This window comes from Camelus bactrianus, chromosome 8 (assembly GCF_048773025.1).
Source record: "Camelus bactrianus isolate YW-2024 breed Bactrian camel chromosome 8, ASM4877302v1, whole genome shotgun sequence".
NCBI lineage: Eukaryota > Metazoa > Chordata > Mammalia > Artiodactyla > Camelidae > Camelus > Camelus bactrianus.
In genome coordinates, this window is record NC_133546.1 from 91,051,781 (window position 1) to 91,074,128 (window position 22,348).

The window sequence follows — 22,348 nt, forward strand, 5'->3', positions numbered from 1 at the left end:
ATCCTAGAGCGGGCTGCCGGGGAAAGTCGGGGGTTGGGCTGGAAATGCAGGTAGCATCTAGTGCCTCCCCCTGGACAGATGAGGTAATTAGCGGACTTCCTCATGCCAGGGAACACATGTGACACCAGGCAACTGCGTGGATGGCGGCCCCAAAATTCCCACACCCACTCGAGCACGTTCCGGAATTATCAGTGTGGCGAGGTTCCGTCCTCTGTCTGCAGCGCCTGGGATCTCTTAGGAGTCCACCGCGTTTCTTCCCCGAGTGTCTCATTGTGCGGGCTGCAGGGGAAAGGCGGGGGTTTGTCTGGAAATGCAGGTAGCATCTAGTGCCTCCCCCTGGACAGATGAGGTTATTTGCGGACTTCCCCCTGCCAGGGAACAACTGTGACACCAGGCAGCTTCGTGAAGTTCGGCCCCAAACCTCCCCCACCCACTCAGCCTCATTCCGGAATTCTGATTGTGGGGACGTTCCGTTCTCTCTCTGCAGCGCCTGGCATCTCCTGGGATCCCGCCGCGTTTCTTCCCCGAGTGTATCCTACTGCGGTGTGCCGGGGAAATGCGGGGGTTGGGCTGGAAATACAGGTAGTATATAGTGCATCCCCCTTTACAGGGGAGTAATTAGCGGACTTCCCCCTTGTAGGGAACACCTGTGACACGAGGCAGCTGCGTGGAGGGCGGCCACAAAGCGCTCCCACCCACTCTATCTCGTTCCTGAATTCTGAGTGTGGGGAGGTCCATACACTTTTTGCAGCGCCTGGGATTTCCTAGGAGCCCTCAATGTGTCTTCCCCTAGTGTCTCCTAGTGCGGGCTGCCGGGGAAATTTGGGGATTGGGCTGGAAATGCAGGTAGCATGTAGTGCCTCCCTCTGTACAGGGGCGGTAATTAGAGGATTTCCCATCAAGGGAACACATGTGACACCACGCAGCTGCGTGAAGTGCGGCCCCAAACCTCCCACACACATTCAGACTTGTTCCGGAATTCTGAGTGTGGGGAAGTCAAGTCTTCGGTCTGAAGCGCCTGGTTTTATCTAGGAGCCCACCACGTCTCTTCCCGAGTGTCTCCTAGTGCGGGATGCCGGTGAAAAACGGTCGTTGGGCTGGAAAAGCAGGTAGCATGTAGTGCCTCCCCCTGGATAGTGGAGGTAATTAGCGGATTTCCCCTGCAAGGGAACACATGTGACACCAGTCAGCTGTGTGGAGGGCGGCCCAAAACCTCCCCCACCCACTCGGCCGCGTTCCGGAATTCTGAGTGTTGGGAGGTTCCGTACTCTGACTGCAGCGCCTTTGATCACCTAGGAGCCCTCCGCGTGTATTCGCCGAGTGTCTACTTGTGGGGGTGGCAGGGAAATCCTGGTGTTGTCCTGGAATTTCAGGTAGCATCTAGGGACTCCCCCTGGGCAGGAGAGGTAAAAGCGGAATTCCCCCTGACATGGAACACCTTTGACACCAGGCAGCTGATTGGAGGGCGGCCCCAAACCTCCCCCACCCACTCGGACGCGTTCCGGAAATCTGAGTGTCGGGAGGTTCCGTCCTCTGTCTGCAGCGCCTGGGATCTTCTAGGAGCACTCCGCGTGTCTTCCCGGAGTGTCTACTTGTGCGGGCTACAATGAAAATGCGGGGGTTGTGCTGGAATAGCTGGTAGCATGTAGTGCCTCCCCCTGAACAGGGAAGGTAATTAGCGGAAGTCACCCTGCCAGGGAACACCTGTGACAAGAGGCAACTGCGTGGCGGGTGGCCCCATACCTCCCACACCCACTCGGGCTTGTTCTGGAATTCTGAGTGTGGGGAGGTCCCGTCTTCGGTCTAAAGCGCCTGGTACCACCTAGGAGCCTTCCACGTGTCTTCCCTAGTGTCTCCTAGTGCGGGATGCCGGGGAAATTTGGGGGTTTGGCTGGAAATGCAGGTAGAATGTAGTGCCTCCCTCAGGACCGGGGAGGTTATTAGCGGGTTTCCCCTGCCAGGGAACACCTGTGACACCAGGCAGCTGCGTGGAATCCGGGCCCAAACATTTCCCACCCAATTGGCCACGTTCCGGAATTCTGAGTGTGGGGAGGTTTCATCCTCTGTCTGTAGTGCCTGGGATCTCCTAGGAGCCCTCCGCGTGTCTTCCACAGTGTACCTTTTTGCGGGGTGCCGGGGAAATGCGGGGCTTGGGCTGGAAATGCAGGTAGCATCTAGTGCCTCCCCCTGGACTGGGGAGGTAATTAGCGGCTTCCCCCTGCCAGGGAACACATGTGATACCAGGCAGCTTCGTGGAGGGTGGCCCCAAATCTCCCACACCCACTCGGCCGTGTTCCGGAATTTTGAGTGTGGGGAGATCCGTACACTGTCTGCAGAAAGTGGGATCTTCTAGGAGCCCTCCGCGTTCCTTCCCCGAGTGTCTCCTATTGCGGGCTGCCTGGAAATACGGGGGTTGTGCTGGAAAAGAAGGTAACATGTAGTGTCTCCCCCTGGACAGGGGAGGAAATTAGCGGAATTCACCCTGCCAGGAAACACCTGTGACACCAGGCAGCTGCGTACAGGGTGGTCCCAAACATCCCCCACCCACTCGGCAGCGTTCCGGAATTCTGAGAGTGGGGAAGTTCCGTACTCTGTCTGCAGCGCCTGGGATCTCCTAGGATCCCTCCGCGTGTCTTCCCCGAGTGTATCCTAGTGTGGGGTGCCGGGGAAATGCGGGGGTTGTGCTAGAAATACAGGTAGTATATAGTGCCTCCCCCTGGACAGGGGAGGTAATTAGCGGACCTCCCCCTTGTAGGGAACACCTGTGACACGAGGCAGCTGCGTGGAGGGCGGCCAAATACCTCTCCCACCCACTCTGCCGCGTTCCTGAATTCTGAGTGTGGGGAGGTCCGTACACTTTCTGCAGCGCCTGGGATTTCCTAGCAGCCCTCCATGTGTCTTCCCCTAGTGTCTCCTAGTGCGGGCTGCCGGGGAAATTTGGGGATTGGGCTGGAAATGCAGGTAGCATGTAGTGCCTCCCTCTGTACAGGGGCGGTAATTAGCTGTTTTCCCATCGAGGGAACACATGTGACACCACGCAGCTGCGTGAAGTGCGGCCCCAAACCTCCCACACACATTCAGACTCGTTCCGGAATTCTGAGTGTGGGGAAGTCAAGTCTTCGGTCTGAAGCACCTGGTATCACCTAGGGGCCCTCCACGTGTCTTCCCGAGTGTCTCCTAGTGCGGGCTGCCGGTGAAAAACGGTCGTTGGACTGGAAAAGCAGGAAGCATGTAGTGCCTCCCCCTGGATATTGGAGGTAATTAGCGGATTTACCCTGCAAGGGAACACATGTGACACCAGGCAGCTGCGTGGAGGGCGGCCCCAAACCTCTCCCACCAACTTGGAAGCGTTCCAGATTTCTGAGTGTGGGGAGATTCTGTACTCTGTCTGCAGAATCTAGGATCTCCTAGTAGCCCTCCAGGTGTCTTCCCCGAGTGTCTCCTAGTGCGGGATGCCGTGGAAAGGCGGAGGATGGGCGGGAAATGCAGGTAGCATCTAGTGCCTCCCCCTGGACAGGGGAGGTAATTAGCGGAATTCCCCCTGCCAGGGAACACATGTGACACCAGGCATCTGTGTGGAGGGCGGCCCCAAACCTCTCCCACCAACTTGGAAGCATTCCAGATCTGAGTGTGGGGAGATTCCGTACTCTGTCTACAGTGCCTGGGATCTCCTAGGATCCCTCCACGTGTCTTCCCCGAGTGTATCCTAGTGCGGGGTGCCGGGGAAATGCGGGGGTTGTGCTGGAAATACAGGTAGTATATAGTGCCTCCTCCTGGACAGGGAAGGTAATTAGCGGACCTCCCCCTTGTAGGGAACACCTGTGACACGAGGCAGCTGTGTGGAGGGCGGCCACAAACCTCTCCCACCCACTCTGCCGCCTTCCTGAATTCTGAGTGTGGGGAGGTCCGTACACATTCTGCAGCGCCTGGGATTTCCTAGGAGCCATCCATGTGTCTTCCCCTAGTGTCCCCTAGTGCGGGCTGCCGGGGAAATTTGGGGATTGGGCTGGAAATGCAGGTAGCATGTAGTGCCTCCCTCTGTACAGGGGCGGTATTTAGCGGTTTTCCCATCGAGGGAACACATGTGACAGCACGCAGCTGCGTGAAGTGCGGCCCCAAACCTCCCACACACATTCAGACTCATTCCGGAATTCTGAGTGTGGCGAGGTTTATTCCTCGGTCTGCAGCACCTGGGATATCCTAGGAGCCCTCCGCCTGTCTTCCCCGAGTGTCTCCTAGTGCGGACTGCCGTGGAAAGGCGGGGATTGGGCTGGAAATGCAGGTAGCATCTAGTGCTTCCCCCTGTACAGATGAGGTAATTAGCGGACTTCACCCTGCCAGGGAACACATGTGACACCAGGCAGCTGCGTGGTGGCGGCCCCAAATGTCCCCCACACACTCGGCCGCGGACCGGAATTCTGAGTGTGGCGAGGTTCCGTCTTCTGTCTGCAGCGCCTGGGATCTCCTAGGAGACCTCCGTGTGTTTTCCCCGAGTGTCTCCTAGTGCGGGCTGCAGGGGAAAGGCGGGGTTTAGGCTGAAAATGCAGGTAGCATCTAGTGCTTTCCCATGGACAGATGAGGTAATTAGCGGAATTCCCCCTGCCAGGGAACACTTGTGACACCAGGCAGCTATGTGGATGGCGGCCCAAAACCTCCCCCATCCACTCGGCCGCGTTCCGGAATTCTGAGTGTGGCGAGGTTCCGTCCTCTCTCTACAGCACCTGGGATCTCCTAGGAGCCATTCGCTTGTCTTCCCCGAGTGTCTCATAGTGCAGGCTGCCGGGGAAAGGCGGGGGTTGGGATAGAAATGCAGGTAGCATCTAGTGTCTCCCCCTGGACAGATGAGGTAATTAGCGGACTTCCCCCTGCCAGGGAACACATGTGACACCAGGCAACTGCGTGGATGGTGGCCCCAAACCTCCCTCACCCACTCGACCCCGTTCCGAAATTCTGAGTGTGGCGAGGTTCCGTCCTCTGTCTGCAGGGCCTGGGATCTCCTAGGAGCCCTCCACGTGACTTCCCCGAGTGTCTCCTAGTGCGGGCTGTTGGGGAAATGCGGGGGTTGTGCTGGAAATGCAGGTAGCATCTAGTGCCTCCCCCTGGACAGATAAGGTATTTAGCGGATTTCCCCATGCCAGGGAACACCTGTGACACCAGGCAGCTGCGTGGAGGGCGGCCCCAAACCTCCCCAACCCACTCGGCCGGGTTCCGGTATTCTGAGTGTGGGGAGGTTCCGTCCTATGTCTACAGCGCCTTGGATCACCTAGGAGCCCTCAGCGTGTCTTCCCCGAGTGTCTCATTGTGCGGGCTGCAGGGGAAAGGCGGGGGTTAGTCTGGAAATGCAGGTAGCATTTAGTGCCTCCCCCTGGACAGATGAGGTTATTAGCGGACTTCCCCTTGCCAGGGAACAACTGTGACACCAGGCAGCTGCATGAAGTTCGGCCCCAAACCTCCCCCACCCACTCAGCCGCATTCCGGAATTCTGAGTGTGGGGACGTTCCGTTCTCTGTCTGCAGCGCCTGGCATCTCCTGGGATCCCGCCGCGTTTCTTCCCCGAGTGTATCCTACTGCGGTGTGCCGGGGAAATGCGGGGGTTTGGCTGGAAATACAGGTAGTATATAGTGCCTCCCCCTGGACAGGGGAGGTAATTAGCGGACTTCCCCCTTGTAGGGAACACCTGTGACACGAGGCAGCTGCTTGGAGGGCGGCCACAATCCGCTCCCACCCACTCTGCCTCGTTCCTGAATTCTGAGTGTGGGGAGGTCCGTACACTTTCTGCAGCGCCTGGGATTTCCTAGGAGCCCTCATTGTGTCTTCCCCTAGTGTCTCCTAGTGCGGGCTGCCGGGGAAATTTGGGGATTGGGCTGGAAATGCAGGTAGCATGTAGTGCCTCCCTCTGTACAGGAGTGGTAATTAGCGGATTTCCCATCAAGGGAACACATGTGACACCACGCAGCTGCGTGAAGTGGGGCCCCAAACCTCCCACACACATTCGGACTCGTTCCGGAATTCTGAGTGTGGGGAAGTCAAGTCTTCGGTCTGAAGCGCCTGGTATTATCTAGGAGCCCTCCACGTGTCTTCCCGTGTGTCTCCTAGTGCGGGATGCCGGTGAAAAACGGTCGTTGGGCTGGAAAAGCAGGTAGCATGTAGTGCCTCCCCCTGGATAGTGGAGGTAATTAGCGGATTTCCCCTGCAAGGGAACACATGTGACACCAGTCAGCTGTGTGGAGGGCGGCCCAAAACCTCCCCCACCCACTCGGCCGCGTTCCGGAATTCTGAGTGTTGGGAGGTTCCGTACTCTGACTGCAGCACCTTTGATCTCCTAGGAGTCCTCCGCGTGTATTCGCCGAGTGTCTTCTTCTGGGGGTGGCAGGGAAATCCTGGTGTTGTCCTGGAATTTCAGGTAGCATCTAGGGACTCCCCCTGGGCAGGAGAGGTAAAAGCGGAATTCCCCCTGACATGGAACACCTTTGACACCAGGCAGCTGATTGGAGGGGGGCCCCAAACCTCCCCTACCCACTCGGACGCGTTCCGGAAATCTGAGAGTGGGGAGGTTCCGTCCTCTGTCTGCAGCGCCTGGGATCTTCTAGGAGCACTCCGCGTGTCTTTCCGGAGTGTCTACTTGTTCGGGCTACAATGGAAATCCGGGGGTTGTGCTGGAATAGCTGGTAGCATGTAGTCCCTCCCCCTGAACAGGGAAGGTAATTAGCGGAAGTCACCCTGCCAGGGAACACCTGTGACACCAGGCAGCTGCGTGGAGAGTGGCCCCAAATCTCTCCCATCCACTCGGCCGCGTTCCGGAATTCTGATTTTGGGGAGATTCCGTACTCTGTCTGCACAGCCTGGGATCACCTAGGAGCCCTCCGCGTGTCTTCCCCGAGTGTATCCTAGTGCTGGATTCCGGGGAAATGCGGGTGTTGTGCTGGAAATACAGGTAGCATATAGTGCCTCTCTCTGGACAGGGGAGGTAATTAGCGGATTTCTCATCAAGGGAACACATGTGACACCACGCTGCTTAGTGAAGGGCGGCCCCAAAACTCCCACACACATTCGGAGTCGTTCCAGAATTCTGAGTGTGGGGAGGTCCCGTCTTCGGTCTGAAGCACATGGTATCACCTAGGAGCCCTCCAAGTGACTTCCCGAGTGTCTCCTAGTGCGGGATGCCGGGGAAATGCGGGCGTTGGTCGGGAAAAGCGGGCGTTGTTCAGGAAAAGCAGGAAGCATCTAGTGCCTCCCCCAGGACAGGGGAGGTAATTAACGGACTTTCCCCTTCCAGGGAACACCTGTGACACTAGGCATGTTCGTGGAGGACGGCCCCAAACCTCCCCAACCCACTCGGTCGCGTTCCGTATTTCTGAGTGTGTGGAGGTCCGTCCTCTGTCTGCAGCGACTGGGATCATCTAGGCGCCCTCCGCGTGTCTTCCCAGAGTGTCTTCTAGTGCGGGATGCCGGGGAAAGTTGGGGGTTGGGCTGGAAATGCAGGTAGCATGTAGTGCCTCCCTCTGGACAAGGGAGGTAATTAGCGGATTTCCCATCAAGGGAACACATGTAAAACCACGCAGCTGCTGAAGGGCAGCCCCAAACCTCCCACACACATTCAGACTCGTTCCGGAATTCTGAGTGTGGGGAGGTCCCGTCTTCGGTCTGAAGCGTCTGGTATCACCTAGGAGCCCTCCACGTGTATTCTCGAGTGTCTCCTAGTGTGCGATACCGGGGAAAGGCCGAGGTTGGGCTGGAAATGTAGGTAGCATCTAGTGCCTCCCCCTTTACAGGGGAGTAATTAGCGGAATTCCCCTTGCCAGGGAACAGCTGTGACACCAGGCAGCTGCGTGGAGGGTGGCCCCAAACTTCCATAACCCACTCGGCCGCGTTCCTGAATTCTGAGTGTGGGGAAGATCTGTCCTCTGTCTCCAGCTCCTGGGATCTCCTAAGAGAACTCCGTGTTTCTACCCGAGTGTAAATCAGTGCGGGGTGCCAGGGAAATGCGGGGGTTCGCCTGGAAATGCACGTAGCATCTAGTGCCTCCCCCTGGACAGGGGAGGAAATTAGCGGACTTCCCGCTGCCAGGGAACACATGTGACACCAGGCATCTGCGTGGAGGGTGGTCCCAAACATCCCCCACCCACTCGGCCGCGTTCCGGAATTCTGAGTGTGGGGAAGTTCCTTAATCTGTCTGCAGCGCCTGGGATCTCCTAGGATCCCTCCGCGTGTCTTCCCCGAGTGTATCCTAGTGCGGGGTGCCGGGGAAATGCGGGGGTTGGGCTGGAAATGCAGGTAGCATCTAGTGCCTCCCCCTGGACAGGAGAGGTAATTAGCGGACTTCCCCCTGCCAGGGAACACCTGTGACCCCAGGCAGCTTCGTGGAGTGCGGCCCCAAACCTCCCCCACAAAGAGGGCCACGTTTCGGACTTCTGAGTGTGGGGAGGTTCGGTCTTCTGCCTGCTGCGCCTGGGATCTCCTAGGATCCCTCCGCGTGTCTTCCCAGTGTGTATCCTATTGCGGGGTGCCGGGGAAATGCGGTGGTTGTGCTGGAAATACAGGTAGCATATAGTGCCTCCCTCTGGACAGGGGAGGTAATTAGCGGATTTCCCATCAAGGGAACACATGTGACACCAGGCAGCTGCGTGGAGGGTGGCCCCAAACCTCCCCCACAAACTCGGCCGCGTTCCGGACTTCTGAGTGTGGGGAGGTTCGGTCCTCTGTCTGCAGCGCCTGGGACGTCCTCGGAACCCTTCGCGTGTCTTCCCCGAGTGTCTCCTTGTGCGGGTTTCCGGGGAAATTTGGGGGTGGTTCTGGAAACGCAGGTTGCATCTAGTGCCTCCCTCAAGACAGGGGAGGTAATTAGCGGACTTTCCCCTGCCAGGGATCACCTGTGACACTACGCAGGTTAGTGGAGGGCGGCCCCAAACCTCACCGACCCACTCGGCCTCGTTCCGTATTTCTGAGTGTGTGGAGGTCCGTCCTCTGTCTGCAGCGACTGGGATCACCTAGGCGCCCTCCAGGTGTATTCCCCGAGTGTCCCGTTTTGCGGGCTGCAGGGAAATTCTGATGTTGTGCTGCAATTGCAGGTAGCATCTAGGGAATCCCCCTGGAGAGGAGAGGTAAAAGCGGAATTTCCCCTGCCATGGAACACCTGTGACAAATGGCATCTTCGTGGAGGCCGGCCCCACACCTCCACCACCCACTTGGCCGCGTTCCGGATTTCTGAGTGTGGGGAGGTTTCGTCTTCGGTCTCCAGTGCCTGGGATCTCCTAGGAGCCATCCAAGTGCCTTCCCATAGTCCCTCCTATTTTGGAGAGCCGGGGAAAGGGAGGGGTTTGGCTGGAAATGCAGGTAGCATGTAGTGCCTCCCCCTGAACAGGGGAGGTAATTAGCGGACTTCCCCATGCCAGGGAACACCTGTGACATCAGGCAGCTGCGTGGAAGGCGGCCCCAAATCTCCCCCACCCACTCTGCCGTGTTCCAGAATTCTGAGTGTGGGGAGGTTCCGTCCTCTGTCTGCAGCGCCTGGGATCTCATAGGAACCCTATGCTTGTCTTCACCGAGTGTATCCTAGTGCGGGTTGCCGGGGAAATGCGGTGGTTGTGCTGGAAATACAGGTAGCATATAGTGCCTCCCTCTGGACAGGGGAGGTAATTAGCGGATTTCCCATCAAGGGAACACATGTGACACCACGCAGCTGAGTGAAGGGCGTCCCCAAAACTCCCACACACATTCGGACTCGTTCCAGAATTCTGAGTGTGGGGAGGTCCCGTCTTCGTTCTGAAGAGCCTGGTATCACCTAGGAGCACTCCAAGTGTATTCCCGAGTGTCTCATAGTACGGGCTGCCGGGGAAAGGCGGGTTTTGTGCTGGAAAAGCAGGTAGCATGTAGTGCCTCACGCTGGACAGGGGAGGTAATTAGCTGAAATCCCCCTGCCAGGGAACACATGTGAAACAAGGCAGCTGCGTGGATGGCGTGCCCAAAACTTTCCCATCCACTCGGCCGCGTTGAGGAATTCTGAGTGTGGGGAGGTTCTGTCCTATGTCTGCATCTCCTGGGACGTCCTCGGAACCCTTCGGGTGTCTTCCCCGAGTGTCTCCTTGAGCGGGCTTCCGGGGAAATTCGGGGGTTGTTCTGGAAACGCAGGTAGTATCTAGTGCCTCCCCCAGGACAGGGGAGGTAATTAGCGGACTTTCCCCTGCCAGGGAAAACCTGTGACACTAGGCAAGTTCGTGGAGGGCGGCCCCAAACCTCCCCGACCCACTCGGCCGCGTCCGGATGTCTGAGTGTGTGGAGGTCCGTCCTCTGTCTGCAGAGACTGGGATCCCCTAGGCGCCCTCCGCGTGTCTTCCCCGAGTGTCTCCTAGTGCGCGCTGCAGGTGAAAGGCGGGTTTTGGGCTGGAAATGCAGGTAGCATCTAATGCCTCCCCCTGGACATGGGAGGTAATTAGCGGACTTCCCCCGCCAGGGAACACCTGTGACACGAGGCAGCTGCGTGGATTCCGGCCCCAAACCTCCCCCACCCACTCGGCCGCGTTCCAGAATTCTGAATGTTGGGAGGTTCGGTCTCCTCTCTGCAGCGCGTGGGATCTCCTAGGAGCCCTTTGCGTGTCTTCCCCAAGTGTCTCTTAGTACGGGCTGCCGGGGAAAGGCCGTTTTTGTGCTGGAAAATCAGGTAGCATGTAGTGCCTCCCCCTGGACAGGGGAGGTAATTAGCGGAATTCCCCCTGCTAGGGAACACCTGTGACAAGAGGCAGCTGCGTGGAGGCCGGCCCCACACCTCCCCCACCCACTCGGCCGCGTTACGGATTTCTGAGTGTGGGGAGGTTTCGTCTTCGGTCTCCAGTGCCTGGGATCTCCTAGTAGCCATCCAAGTGCCTTCCCATAGTCCCTCTTATTTCGGGGAGCCAGGGAAAGGGGGGGGTTTGGCTGGAAATGCAGGTAGCATCTAGTGACTCCCCCTGGACAGGGGAGGTAATTAGCGGTCTTCCCCCTGCCAGGGAACACCTGTGACAACAGGCAGCTGCGTGGAGGGCGGCCCCAAACCTCCCCCACCCACTCGGCCGCGTTACGGAATTCTGAGTGAGGGGAGGTTCCGTCCTCTGTCTGCAGCGCCTGGGATCTCATAGTAGCCCTACGCGTGTCTTCCCTGAGTGTCTCCTATTGCGGGGTGCCATGGAAATTCGGCGGTTGGCCTGGAAATGCAGGTAGCATGAAGTTTCTCTCCCTGGACAGGGGAGGTATTTAGCGGTCTTCCCCCTGCCAGGGAACACCTGTGACAACAGGCAGCTGCGTGGAGGGCGGCCCCAAACCTCCCCCACCCACTCGGATTCGTTACGGAATTCTGAATGTGGGGAGGTTACGTATTCTGTCTGCAGCGCCTTGGATCACCTAGGAGCCCTCCGCGTGTATTCCCTGAGTGTCTCGTATTGCGGGCTGCAGGGAAATCCTGGTGTTGTGCTGGAATTGCAGGTAGCATCTAGGGAATCCCCCTGGACAGGAGAGGTAAAAGCGGAATTTCCGCTGCCATGGAACACCTGTGACAAATGGCAGCTGCGTGGAGGCCGGCCCCAAACCTCTCCCAAACACTCGGCCGCGTTCCGTTATTCTGAGGGTGGGGAAGTTCCGTACTCTGTCTGCAGCTCCTGGGATCTCCTAGGAGCACTCCGCATGCCTTCCCCGAGTGTCTCCTCTTGCTGGATGCCGGGGAACGGCGGGGGTAGGGCTGGAAATGCAGGTAGCGTGAAGTGCCTACCCCTGGACAGGGAAGGTATTTAGCGGAATTCCCCCTGCCAGGGAACAACTGTGACACGAGGCAGCTGCGTGGAGAGCGGCCCCAAACTTCTCGCACCCACTGGGCCGCGTTCCGGAATTCTGATTGTGGGTAGATTCCGTACTCTGTCTGCACCGCCTGGGATTACCTAGGAGCCCTCCGCGTGTCTTCCCCGAGTGTCTCCTAGTGCGCGCTGCAGGTGAAAGGCGGGTTTTGGGCTGGAAATGCAGGTAGCATCTAATGCTTCCCCCTGGACATGGGAGGTAATTAGCGGACTTCCCCCGCCAGGGAACACCTGTGACACGAGGCAGCTGCGTGGAGGCCGGCCCCACACCTCCCCCACCCACTCGGCCGCGTTCCAGAATTCTGAATGTTGGGAGGTTCTGTCTCCTCTCTGCAGCGCGTGGGTTCTCCTAGGAGCCCTCCGCGTGTCTTCCCCGAGTGTCTCCTATTACGGGCTGCCGGGGAAAGGCCGTTTTTGTGCTGGAAAATCAGGTAGCATGTAGTGCCTCCCCCTGGACAGGGGAGGTAATTAGCGGAATTCCCCCTGCTAGGGAACACCTGTGACAAGAGGCAGCTGCGTGGAGGCCGGCCCCACACCTCCCCCACCCACTCGGCCGCGTTACGGATTTCTGAGTGTGGGGAGGTTTCGTCTTCGGTCTCCAGTGCCTGGGATCTCCTAGGAGCCATCCAAGTGCCTTCCCATAGTCCCTCCTATTTCGGGGAGCCGGGGAAAGTGGGGGGTTTGGCTGGAAATGCAGGTAGCATCTAGTGACTCCTAGTGGACAGGGGAGGTAATTAGCGGATTTACCATCAAGGGAACACATGTGACACCACGCAGCTGAGTGAAGGGCGTCCCAAAAACTCCCACACACATTCGGACTCGTTCCAGTATTCTGAGTGTGGGGAGGTCCCGTCTTCGTTCTGAAGCGCCTGGTATAACCTAGGAGCACTCCAAGTGTCTTCCCGAGTGTCTCCTAGGGCGGGATGCCGGGGAAAAGCGGGCATTGGTCAGGAAAAGCTTCTTGCATGTAGTGCCTCCTCCTGGTTCGTGGAGGTAATTAGCGGATTTCCCCTGAAAGGGAACACATTTGACACCAGGCAGCTTCGTGGAGGGCGGCCCCAAACCTTCCCCACAAACTCGGCCGTGTTCCGTACTTCTGAGTGTGGGGAGGTTCGGTCTTCTGCCTGCAGCGCCTGGGATCTCCTAGGAGCCCTCCGCGTGTCTTCCCCGAGTGTCTCATAATACGGGCTGCCGGGGAAAGGCGGGTTTTGTCCTGGAAAAGCAGGTAGCATGTAGTGACTCACCCTGGACAGGGGAGGTAATTAGCGGAAATCCCCCTGCCAGGGAACACCTGTGAAACCAGGCAGCTGCGTGCATGGCGTGCCCAAACCTTTCCCATCCACTCGGCCGCGTTCGGGAATTCTGAATGTGGGGAGGTTCTGTCCTCTGTCTGCAGTGCCTGGGACGTCCTCAGAACCCTTCGCGTGTCTTCTCCGTGTGTCTCCTTGTGAGGGCTTCCGGGGAAATTCGGGGGTTTTTCTGGAAACACAGGTAGAATCTAGTGCCTCCCCCAGGACAGGGGAGGTAATTAGCGGACTTTCCCCTGCCAGGGAACACCTGTGACACTAGGCAGGTTCGTGGAGTGCGGCCCCAAACCTCCCCGACCCACTCGGCCGCGTTCCGTATTTCTGAGTGTGTGGAGGTCCGTCCTCTGTCTGCAGAGACTGGGATCACCTAGGCGCCCTCCGCGTGTCTTCCCCGAGTGTCCCCTATTGCGGGCTGCAGGGAAATCCTGGTGTTGTGCTGGAATTGCAGGTAGCATCTAGGGAATCCCCCTGGACAGGAGAGGTAAAAGCGGAATTTCCGCTGCCATGGAACACCTGTGACAAATGGCAGCTGCGTGGAGGCCGGCCCCAAACCTCCCCCAAACACTCGGCCGCGTTCCGTTATTCTGAGGGTGGGGAAGTTCCGTACTCTGTCTGCAGCTCCTGGGATCTCCTAGGAGCACTCCGCATGTCTTCCCCGAGTGTCTCCTCTTGCTGGATGCCGGGGAACGGCGGGGGTAGGGCTGGAAATGCAGGTAGCGTGAAGTGCCTACCCCTGGACAGGGAAGGTATTTAGCGGAATTCTCCCTGCCAGGGAACACCTGTGACACCAGGCAGCTGCGTGGAGAGCGGCCCCAAACTTCTCGCACCCACTCGGCCGCGTTCCGGAATTCTGATTGTGGGTAGATTCCGTACTCTGTCTGCACCGCCTGGGATTAACTAGGAGCCCTCCGCGTGTCTTCCCCGAGTGTCTCCTAGTGCGCGCTGCAGGTGAAAGGCGGGTTTTGGGCTGGAAATGCAGGTAGCATCTAATGCTTCCCCCTGGACATGGGAGGTAATTAGCGGACTTCCCCCGCCAGGGAACACCTGTGACACGAGGCAGCTGCGTGGAGGCCGGCCCCACACCTCCCCCACCCACTCGGCCGCGTTCCAGAATTCTGAATGTTGGGAGGTTCGGTCTCCTCTCTGCAGCGCGTGGGTTCTCCTAGGAGCCCTCCGCGTGTCTTCCCCGAGTGTCTCCTATTACGGGCTGCCGGGGAAAGGCCGTTTTTGTGCTGGAAAATCAGGTAGCATGTAGTGCCTCCCCCTGGACAGGGGAGGTAATTAGCGGAATTCCCCCTGCTAGGGAACACCTGTGACAAGAGGCAGCTGCGTGGAGGCCGGCCCCACACCTCCCCCACCCACTCGGCCGCGTTCCGGATTTCTGAGTGTGGGGAGGTTTCGTCTTCGGTCTCCAGTGCCTGGGATCTCCTAGGAGCCATCCAAGTGCCTTCCCATAGTACCTCCTATTTCGGGGAGCCGGGGAAAGTGGGGGGTTTGGCTGGAAATGCAGGTAGCATCTAGTGACTCCTAGTGGACAGGGGAGGTATTTAGCAGTCTTCCCCCTGCCAGGGAACACCTGTGACCACAGGCAGCTGCGTGGAGGGCGGCCTTAGACCTCCCCCACCCACTCGGCCGCGTTACAGAATTCTGAGTGTGGAGAGGTTCCGTATTCTGTCTGCAGCACCTGGGATCACCTAGGAGCCCTCCGCGTGTCTTCCCGAGTGTCTCTTTGTGCGGACTTCCGGGGAAATGCTTGGGTTGGGCTGGAAATGCAGGTAGCATGTAGTGCCTCCCCCTAAACAGGGGAGGTAATTAGCGGACTTCCCCATGCCAGGGATCACCTGTGACATCAGGCAGCTGCGTGGAAGGCGGCCCCAAATCTCCCCCACCCACTCTGCCGTGTTCCAGAATTCTGAGTGTGGGGAGGTTCCGTCCTCTGTCTGCAGCGCCTGGGATCTCATAGGAGCCCTACGATTTTCTTCCCTGAGTGTCTCTTATTGCTGGGTGCCGGGGAAATTCGGCGGTTGGCCTGGAAATGCAGGTAGCATGTAGTTTTTCCCCCTGGACAAGGGAGGTAATTAGCGGTCTTCCCCCTGCCAGGGAACACCTGTGACAACAGGCAGCTGCGTGGAGGCCGGCCCCACACCTCCCCCACCCACTCGGCCGCGTTCCAGAATTCTGAATGTTGGGAGGTTCGGTCTCCTCTCTGCAGCGCGTGGGTTCTCCTAGGAGCCCTCCGCGTGTCTTCCCCGAGTGTCTCCTATTACGGGCTGCCGGGGAAAGGCCGTTTTTGTGCTGGAAAATCAGGTAGCATGTAGTGCCTCCCCCTGGACAGGGGAGGTAATTAGCGGAATTCCCCCTGCTAGGGAACACCTGTGACAAGAGGCAGCTGCGTGGAGGCCGGCCCCACACCTCCCCCACCCACTCGGCCGCGTTCCGGATTTCTGAGTGTGGGGAGGTTTCGTCTTCGGTCTCCAGTGCCTGGGATCTCCTAGGAGCCATCCAAGTGCCTTCCCATAGTCCCTCCTATTTCGGGGAGCCGGGGAAAGTGGGGGGTTTGGCTGGAAATGCAGGTAGCATCTAGTGACTCCTAGTGGACAGGGGAGGTAATTAGCGGATTTACCATCAAGGGAACACATGTGACACCACGCAGCTGAGTGAAGGGCGTCCCAAAAACTCCCACACACATTCGGACTCGTTCCAGTATTCTGAGTGTGGGGAGGTCCCGTCTTCGTTCTGAAGCGCCTGGTATAACCTAGGAGCACTCCAAGTGTCTTCCCGAGTGTCTCCGAGGGCGGGATGCCGGGGAAAAGCGGGCATTGGTCAGGAAAAGCTTCTTGCATGTAGTGCCTCCTCCTGGTTCGTGGAGGTAATTAGCGGATTTCCCCTGAAAGGGAACACATTTGACACCAGGCAGCTTCGTGGAGGGCGGCCCCAAACCTTCCCCACAAACTCGGCCGTGTTCCGTACTTCTGAGTGTGGGGAGGTTCGGTCTTCTGCCTGCAGCGCCTGGGATCTCCTAGGAGCCCTCCGCGTGTCTTCCCCGAGTGTCTCATAATACGGGCTGCCGGGGAAAGGCGGGTTTTGTCCTGGAAAAGCAGGTAGCATGTAGTGACTCACCCTGGACAGGGGAGGTAATTAGCGGAAATCCCCCTGCCAGGGAACACCTGTGAAACCAGGCAGCTGCGTGCATGGCGTGCCCAAACCTTTCCCATCCACTCGGCCGCGTTCGGGAATTCTGAATGTGGGGAGGTTCTGTCCTCTGTCTGCAGTGCCTGGGACGTCCTCAGAACCCTTCGCGTGTCTTCTCCGTGTGTCTCCTTGTGAGGGCTTCCGGGGAAATTCGGGGGTTTTTCTGGAAACACAGGTAGAATCTAGTGCCTCCCCCAGGACAGGGGAGGTAATTAGCGGACTTTCCCCTGCCAGGGAACACCTGTGACACTAGGCAGGTTCGTGGAGTGCGGCCCCAAACCTCCCCGACCCACTCGGCCGCGTTCCGTATTTCTGAGTGTGTGGAGGTCCGTCCTCTGTCTGCAGAGACTGGGATCACCTAGGCGCCCTCCGCGTGTCTTCCCCGAGTGTCCCCTATTGCGGGCTGCAGGGAAATCCTGGTGTTGTGCTGGAATTGCAGGTAGCATCTAGGGAATCCCCCTGGACAGGAGAGGTAAAAGCGGAATTTCCGCTGCCATGGAACACCTGTGACAAATGGCAGCTGCGTGGAGGCCGGCCCCAAACCTCCCCCAAACACTCGGCCGCGTTCCGTTATTCTGAGGGTGGGGAAGTTCCGTACTCTGTCTGCAGCTCCTGGGATCTCCTAGGAGCACTCCGCATGTCTTCCCCGAGTGTCTCCTCTTGCTGGATGCCGGGGAACGGCGGGGGTAGGGCTGGAAATGCAGGTAGCGTGAAGTGCCTACCCCTGGACAGGGAAGGTATTTAGCGGAATTCTCCCTGCCAGGGAACACCTGTGACACCAGGCAGCTGCGTGGAGAGCGGCCCCAAACTTCTCGCACCCACTCGGCCGCGTTCCGGAATTCTGATTGTGGGTAGATTCCGTACTCTGTCTGCACCGCCTGGGATTAACTAGGAGCCCTCCGCGTGTCTTCCCCGAGTGTCTCCTAGTGCGCGCTGCAGGTGAAAGGCGGGTTTTGGGCTGGAAATGCAGGTAGCATCTAATGCTTCCCCCTGGACATGGGAGGTAATTAGCGGACTTCCCCCGCCAGGGAACACCTGTGACACGAGGCAGCTGCGTGGAGGCCGGCCCCACACCTCCCCCACCCACTCGGCCGCGTTCCAGAATTCTGAATGTTGGGAGGTTCGGTCTCCTCTCTGCAGCGCGTGGGTTCTCCTAGGAGCCCTCCGCGTGTCTTCCCCGAGTGTCTCCTATTACGGGCTGCCGGGGAAAGGCCGTTTTTGTGCTGGAAAATCAGGTAGCATGTAGTGCCTCCCCCTGGACAGGGGAGGTAATTAGCGGAATTCCCCCTGCTAGGGAACACCTGTGACAAGAGGCAGCTGCGTGGAGGCCGGCCCCACACCTCCCCCACCCACTCGGCCGCGTTCCGGATTTCTGAGTGTGGGGAGGTTTCGTCTTCGGTCTCCAGTGCCTGGGATCTCCTAGGAGCCATCCAAGTGCCTTCCCATAGTACCTCCTATTTCGGGGAGCTGGGGAAAGTGGGGGGTTTGGCTGGAAATGCAGGTAGCATCTAGTGACTCCTAGTGGACAGGGGAGGTATTTAGCAGTCTTCCCCCTGCCAGGGAACACCTGTGACCACAGGCAGCTGCGTGGAGGGCGGCCTTAGACCTCCCCCACCCACTCGGCCGCGTTACGGAATTCTGAGTGTGGAGAGGTTCCGTATTCTGTCTGCAGCACCTGGGATCACCTAGGAGCCCTCCGCGTGTCTTCCCGAGTGTCTCTTTGTGCGGACTTCCGGGGAAATGCTTGGGTTGGGCTGGAAATGCAGGTAGCATGTAGTGCCTCCCCCTGAACAGGGGAGGTAATTAGCGGACTTCCCCATGCCAGGGAACACCTGTGACATCAGGCAGCTGCGTGGAAGGCGGCCCCAAATCTCCCCCACCCACTCTGCCGTGTTCCAGAATTCTGAGTGTGGGGAGGTTCCGTCCTCTGTCTGCAGCGCCTGGGATCTCATAGGAGCCCTACGATTTTCTTCCCTGAGTGTCTCTTATTGCTGGGTGCCGGGGAAATTCGGCGGTTGGCCTGGAAATGCAGGTAGCATGTAGTTTTTCCCCCTGGACAAGGGAGGTAATTAGCGGTCTTCCCCCTGCCAGGGAACACCTGTGACAACAGGCAGCTGCGTGGAGGGCGGCCCCAAACCTCCCCCAAACACTCGGCCGCGTTCCGTTATTCTGAGGTTGGGGAAGTTCCGTAATCTGTCTGCAGCTCCTGGGATCTCCTAGGAGCACTCCGCATGCCTTCCCCGAGTGTCTCCTCTTGCTGGATGCCGGGGAACGGCGGGGGTAGGGCTGGAAATGCAGGTAGCATGTAGTGCCTCCCCCTGGACAGGGAAGTTAATTAGCGGAATTCCTCCTGCCAGGGAACACCTGTGACACGGGGCAATTGCGTGGAGGGCGGCCCCAAACCTCCCCCACAAACTAGGCCTCTTTCCATTATTCTGACTGTGGGGAAGTTTCGTCCTCTGTCTGCAGCTCCTGGGATCTCCTAAGAGAACTCCGTGTGTCTACCCGAGTGTATCTCAGTGCGGGGTGATGGAGAAATGCGGGGGTTGGGCTGGAAATGCAGGTAGAATCTAGTGCCTCCCCCTGGACAGGGGAGGTAATTAGCGGACTTCCCCCTGCCAGGGAACACATGTGACACCAGGCGTCTGCGTGGAGGGTGGTCCCAATCATCCCCCATCCACTCGGCCGCGTTCCGGAATTCTGAGTGTGGGGAAGTTCCGTAATCTGTCTGCAGCGCCTGGGATCTCCTAGGATCCCTCCGCGTGTCTTCCCCGAGTGTATCCTAGTGCGGGGTGCCGGGGAAATGCGGGGGTTGTGCTGGAAATTCAGGTAGCATGTAGTGCCTCCCTCTGGACAGGGGAGGTAATTAGCGGATTTCCCATCAAGGGAACACATATGACACCACGCAGCTGCGTGTAGTTCGGCCCCAAACCTCCCACACACATTCAGACTCGTTCCAGAATTCTGAGTGTGGGGAGGTCCCGTCTTCGATCTGAAGTGTCTGGTATCACCTAGGAGCCCTCCACGTGTCTTCCCTAGTGTCTCCTAGTGCGGGATGCCGGGGAAAAACGGGCGTTGTGCTGGAAAAGCAGGTAGCATGTAGTGCCTCCCCCTGGATAGTGGAGGTAATTAGCGGAATTCCCCTGCAAGGGAACACATTTGATACCAGGCAGCTGCGTGGAGTGCGGAACCAAACCTCTCCCACCTACTCGGCCGCGTTCCGGATTTCTGAGTGTGGGGAGATTCTGTAATCTGTTTGCAGCACCTGGGATCTTCTAGGAGCCCTCCGCGTGTCTTCCCCGAGTGTCTCCTAGTGTGCACTACCGGGGAAAGGCCGGGGTTGGGCTGGAAATGTAGGTAGCATCTAGTGCGTCCCCCTTTACAGGGGAGTAATTAGCGGAATTCCCCTTGCCAGGGAACAGCTGTGACACCAGGCAGCTGCGTGGAAGGTGGCCCCAAACTTCCCTAACCCACTCGGCCGAGTTCCGGAATTCTGAGTGTCGGGAAGTTCCGTCTTCTCTCTGCAGCTCCTGGGATCTCCTAAGAGAACTCCGTGTGTCTACCCGAGTGTATCTCAGTGCGGGGTGCCGGGGAAATGCGGGGGTTGTGCTAGAAATGCAGTTAGCATCTACTGCCTCCCCCTGGACAGGGGAGGTAATTAGTGGAATTCCCCCTGAAAAGGATTACCTGTGACCCTAGGTAGCTTCGTGGAGGGAGGCCCCAATCTTCCCCACAAGCTCGGCCGCGTTCCGGACTTCTGAGTGTGGGGAGGTTCGGTTTTCTATCTGCAGCGCGTGGGATCTCCTAGGAGCCCTCCGCGTGTCTTCCCCTAGTGTCTCCTAGTACAGGCTGCCGGGAAAAGGCGGTTTTTGTGCTGGAAATTCAGGTAGCATGTAGTGCCTCCCCCTGGACAGGGGAGGTAATTAGCGGAATTCCCCCTGCTAGGGAACACCTGTGACAAGTGTCAGCTGCGTGGAGGCCGGCCCCACACATCCCAAACCCACTCGGCCGTGTTCCGGATTTCTGAGTGTGGGGAGGTTTCGTCTTCGGTCTCCAGCGCCTGGGATCTCCTAGGAGCCACCCAAGTGCCTTCCCATATTCTCTCTATTACGGGGAGCATGGGAAAGGGGGGGGTTTGGCTGGAAATGCAGGTAGCATCTAGTGACTCCCCCTGGACAGGGGAGGTATTTAGCGGAAATACCCCTGCCAGGGTACAGCTGTGACACCAGGCAGCTGCGTGGTGGGTGGCCCGAAACCTCCCACACCCACTCGGCCACGTTCCGGAATACTGAGTGTGGGGAGGTTCCGTCCTCTGTCTGCAGCACCTGGGATCTCCTAGGAGCCCTCCGCGTGTCTTCCCCGAGTGTCTCCTTGTTCGGACTTCCGGGGAAATGCGGGAGTTTGGCTGGAAATGCAGGTAGCATGTAGTGACTCCCCCTGGACCGGGGAGGTATTTAGCGGACTTCCCCCTGCGAGGGAACACCTGTGACACCAGGCAGCTGCGTGGAAGGCGGCCCCAAACCTCCCCCACCCATTTTGATGTGTTCCAGAATTCTGAGTGTGTGGAGTTTCCGTCCTCTGTCTGAAGCGCCTGGGATCTCCTAGGAGATCTCCGTGTGTCTTCCCCGAGTGTCTCCTATTGCGGTATGCAGGGAAATGCGGGTGTTGTGCTGGAATTGCAGGTAGAATCTAGGGACACCCCCTGGACAGGAGAGGTAAAAGCGGATTTCCCCCTGCCATGGAACACCTGTGACCCCAGGCAGCTGCTTGTACGGGGTCCCCAAACCTCCACCACCCACTCTGACCTGTTCCAGAATTCTGAGTGTGGGGAGGTTCCGTCCTCTGTCTGCAGCGCCTGGGATCTCCTAGGAGCCCTCCTCTTGTCTTCCCCGAGTGTATCCTAGTGCGTGATGCCGCGGAAAAGCGGGGGTTGTGCCAGAAATGCAGGTAGCATGTAGTGCCTCCCCCTGGACAGGGAAGTTAATTAGCGGAATTCCCCCTGCCAGGGAACACCTGTGACACCAGGCAGCTGCGTGGAGGACGGCCCCAAAATTCTCCAACCCACTTGGGCTCGTTCTGGAATACTGCATGTGGGGAGATTCCGTATTCTGTCTGCAGCGCCTGGGATCTCCTAGGAGCCCTCCACGTGTCTTCCCCGAGTGTCTCCTCGTTCGTGCTACCGGGGAAAGGTGGGGGTTGGTCTGGAAATGTAGGTAGCATCTAGTCCCTCCCACTGGACACGGGAGTAATAAGTGGACTTCCTCTTGCCAGGGAACAGCTGTGACACGAGGCAGCTGCGTGGATTTTGGCCCCAAACTTCCCTCACCCACTCAGCTGCGTTCCTGTATTCTGAGTGTGGGGAAGTTCCATCCTCTTTCTGCAGCGCTTGGGATCTCCTAAGAGAACTCCGCGTGTCTACCCGAGTGTATCCTAGTGCGTGGTGCCGGGGAAATCTGGGGGTTGCGTTGGAAATGCAGGTAGCTTTTAGTGCCTCCCCCTGGACAGGGGAGGTAATTAGCGGAATTCTTCCTGCCAGGGAACACCTGTGATACCAGGCAGCTGCGTGGACGCCAGGCCCAAACATTTCCCACCCAATCGGCCGCGTTCCGGAATTCTGAGTGTTGGGAGGTTCCGTCATCTGTCTGCAGCGCCTGAGATCTCAAAGGAGACCTCCGCGTGTCTTCCCCGAGTGTCTCCTCTTGCTGGATGCCGGAGAACGGCGGGGGTAGGGCTGGAAATGCAGGTAGCATATAGTGTCCCCCCTGAACAGGGGAGGTAATTAGCGGACTTCCCCCTTCAAGGGAACACCTGTGAAACCAGGCAGCTGCGTGGAGGGCGGCCCCAAACCTCCCCCAAACACTCGGCCGCGTTCCAGAATTCGGAGGGTGGGGAAGTTCCGTACTCTATCTACAGCGCCTTGGATCTCCTAGGAGCCCTCCCCGTGTCTTCCCTGAGTGTCTCCTAGTGCGGGCTGCCGGGGAAATGCGAGAGTTGTCCTGGAAATGCAGGTAGCATGTAGCGCCTCCCTCT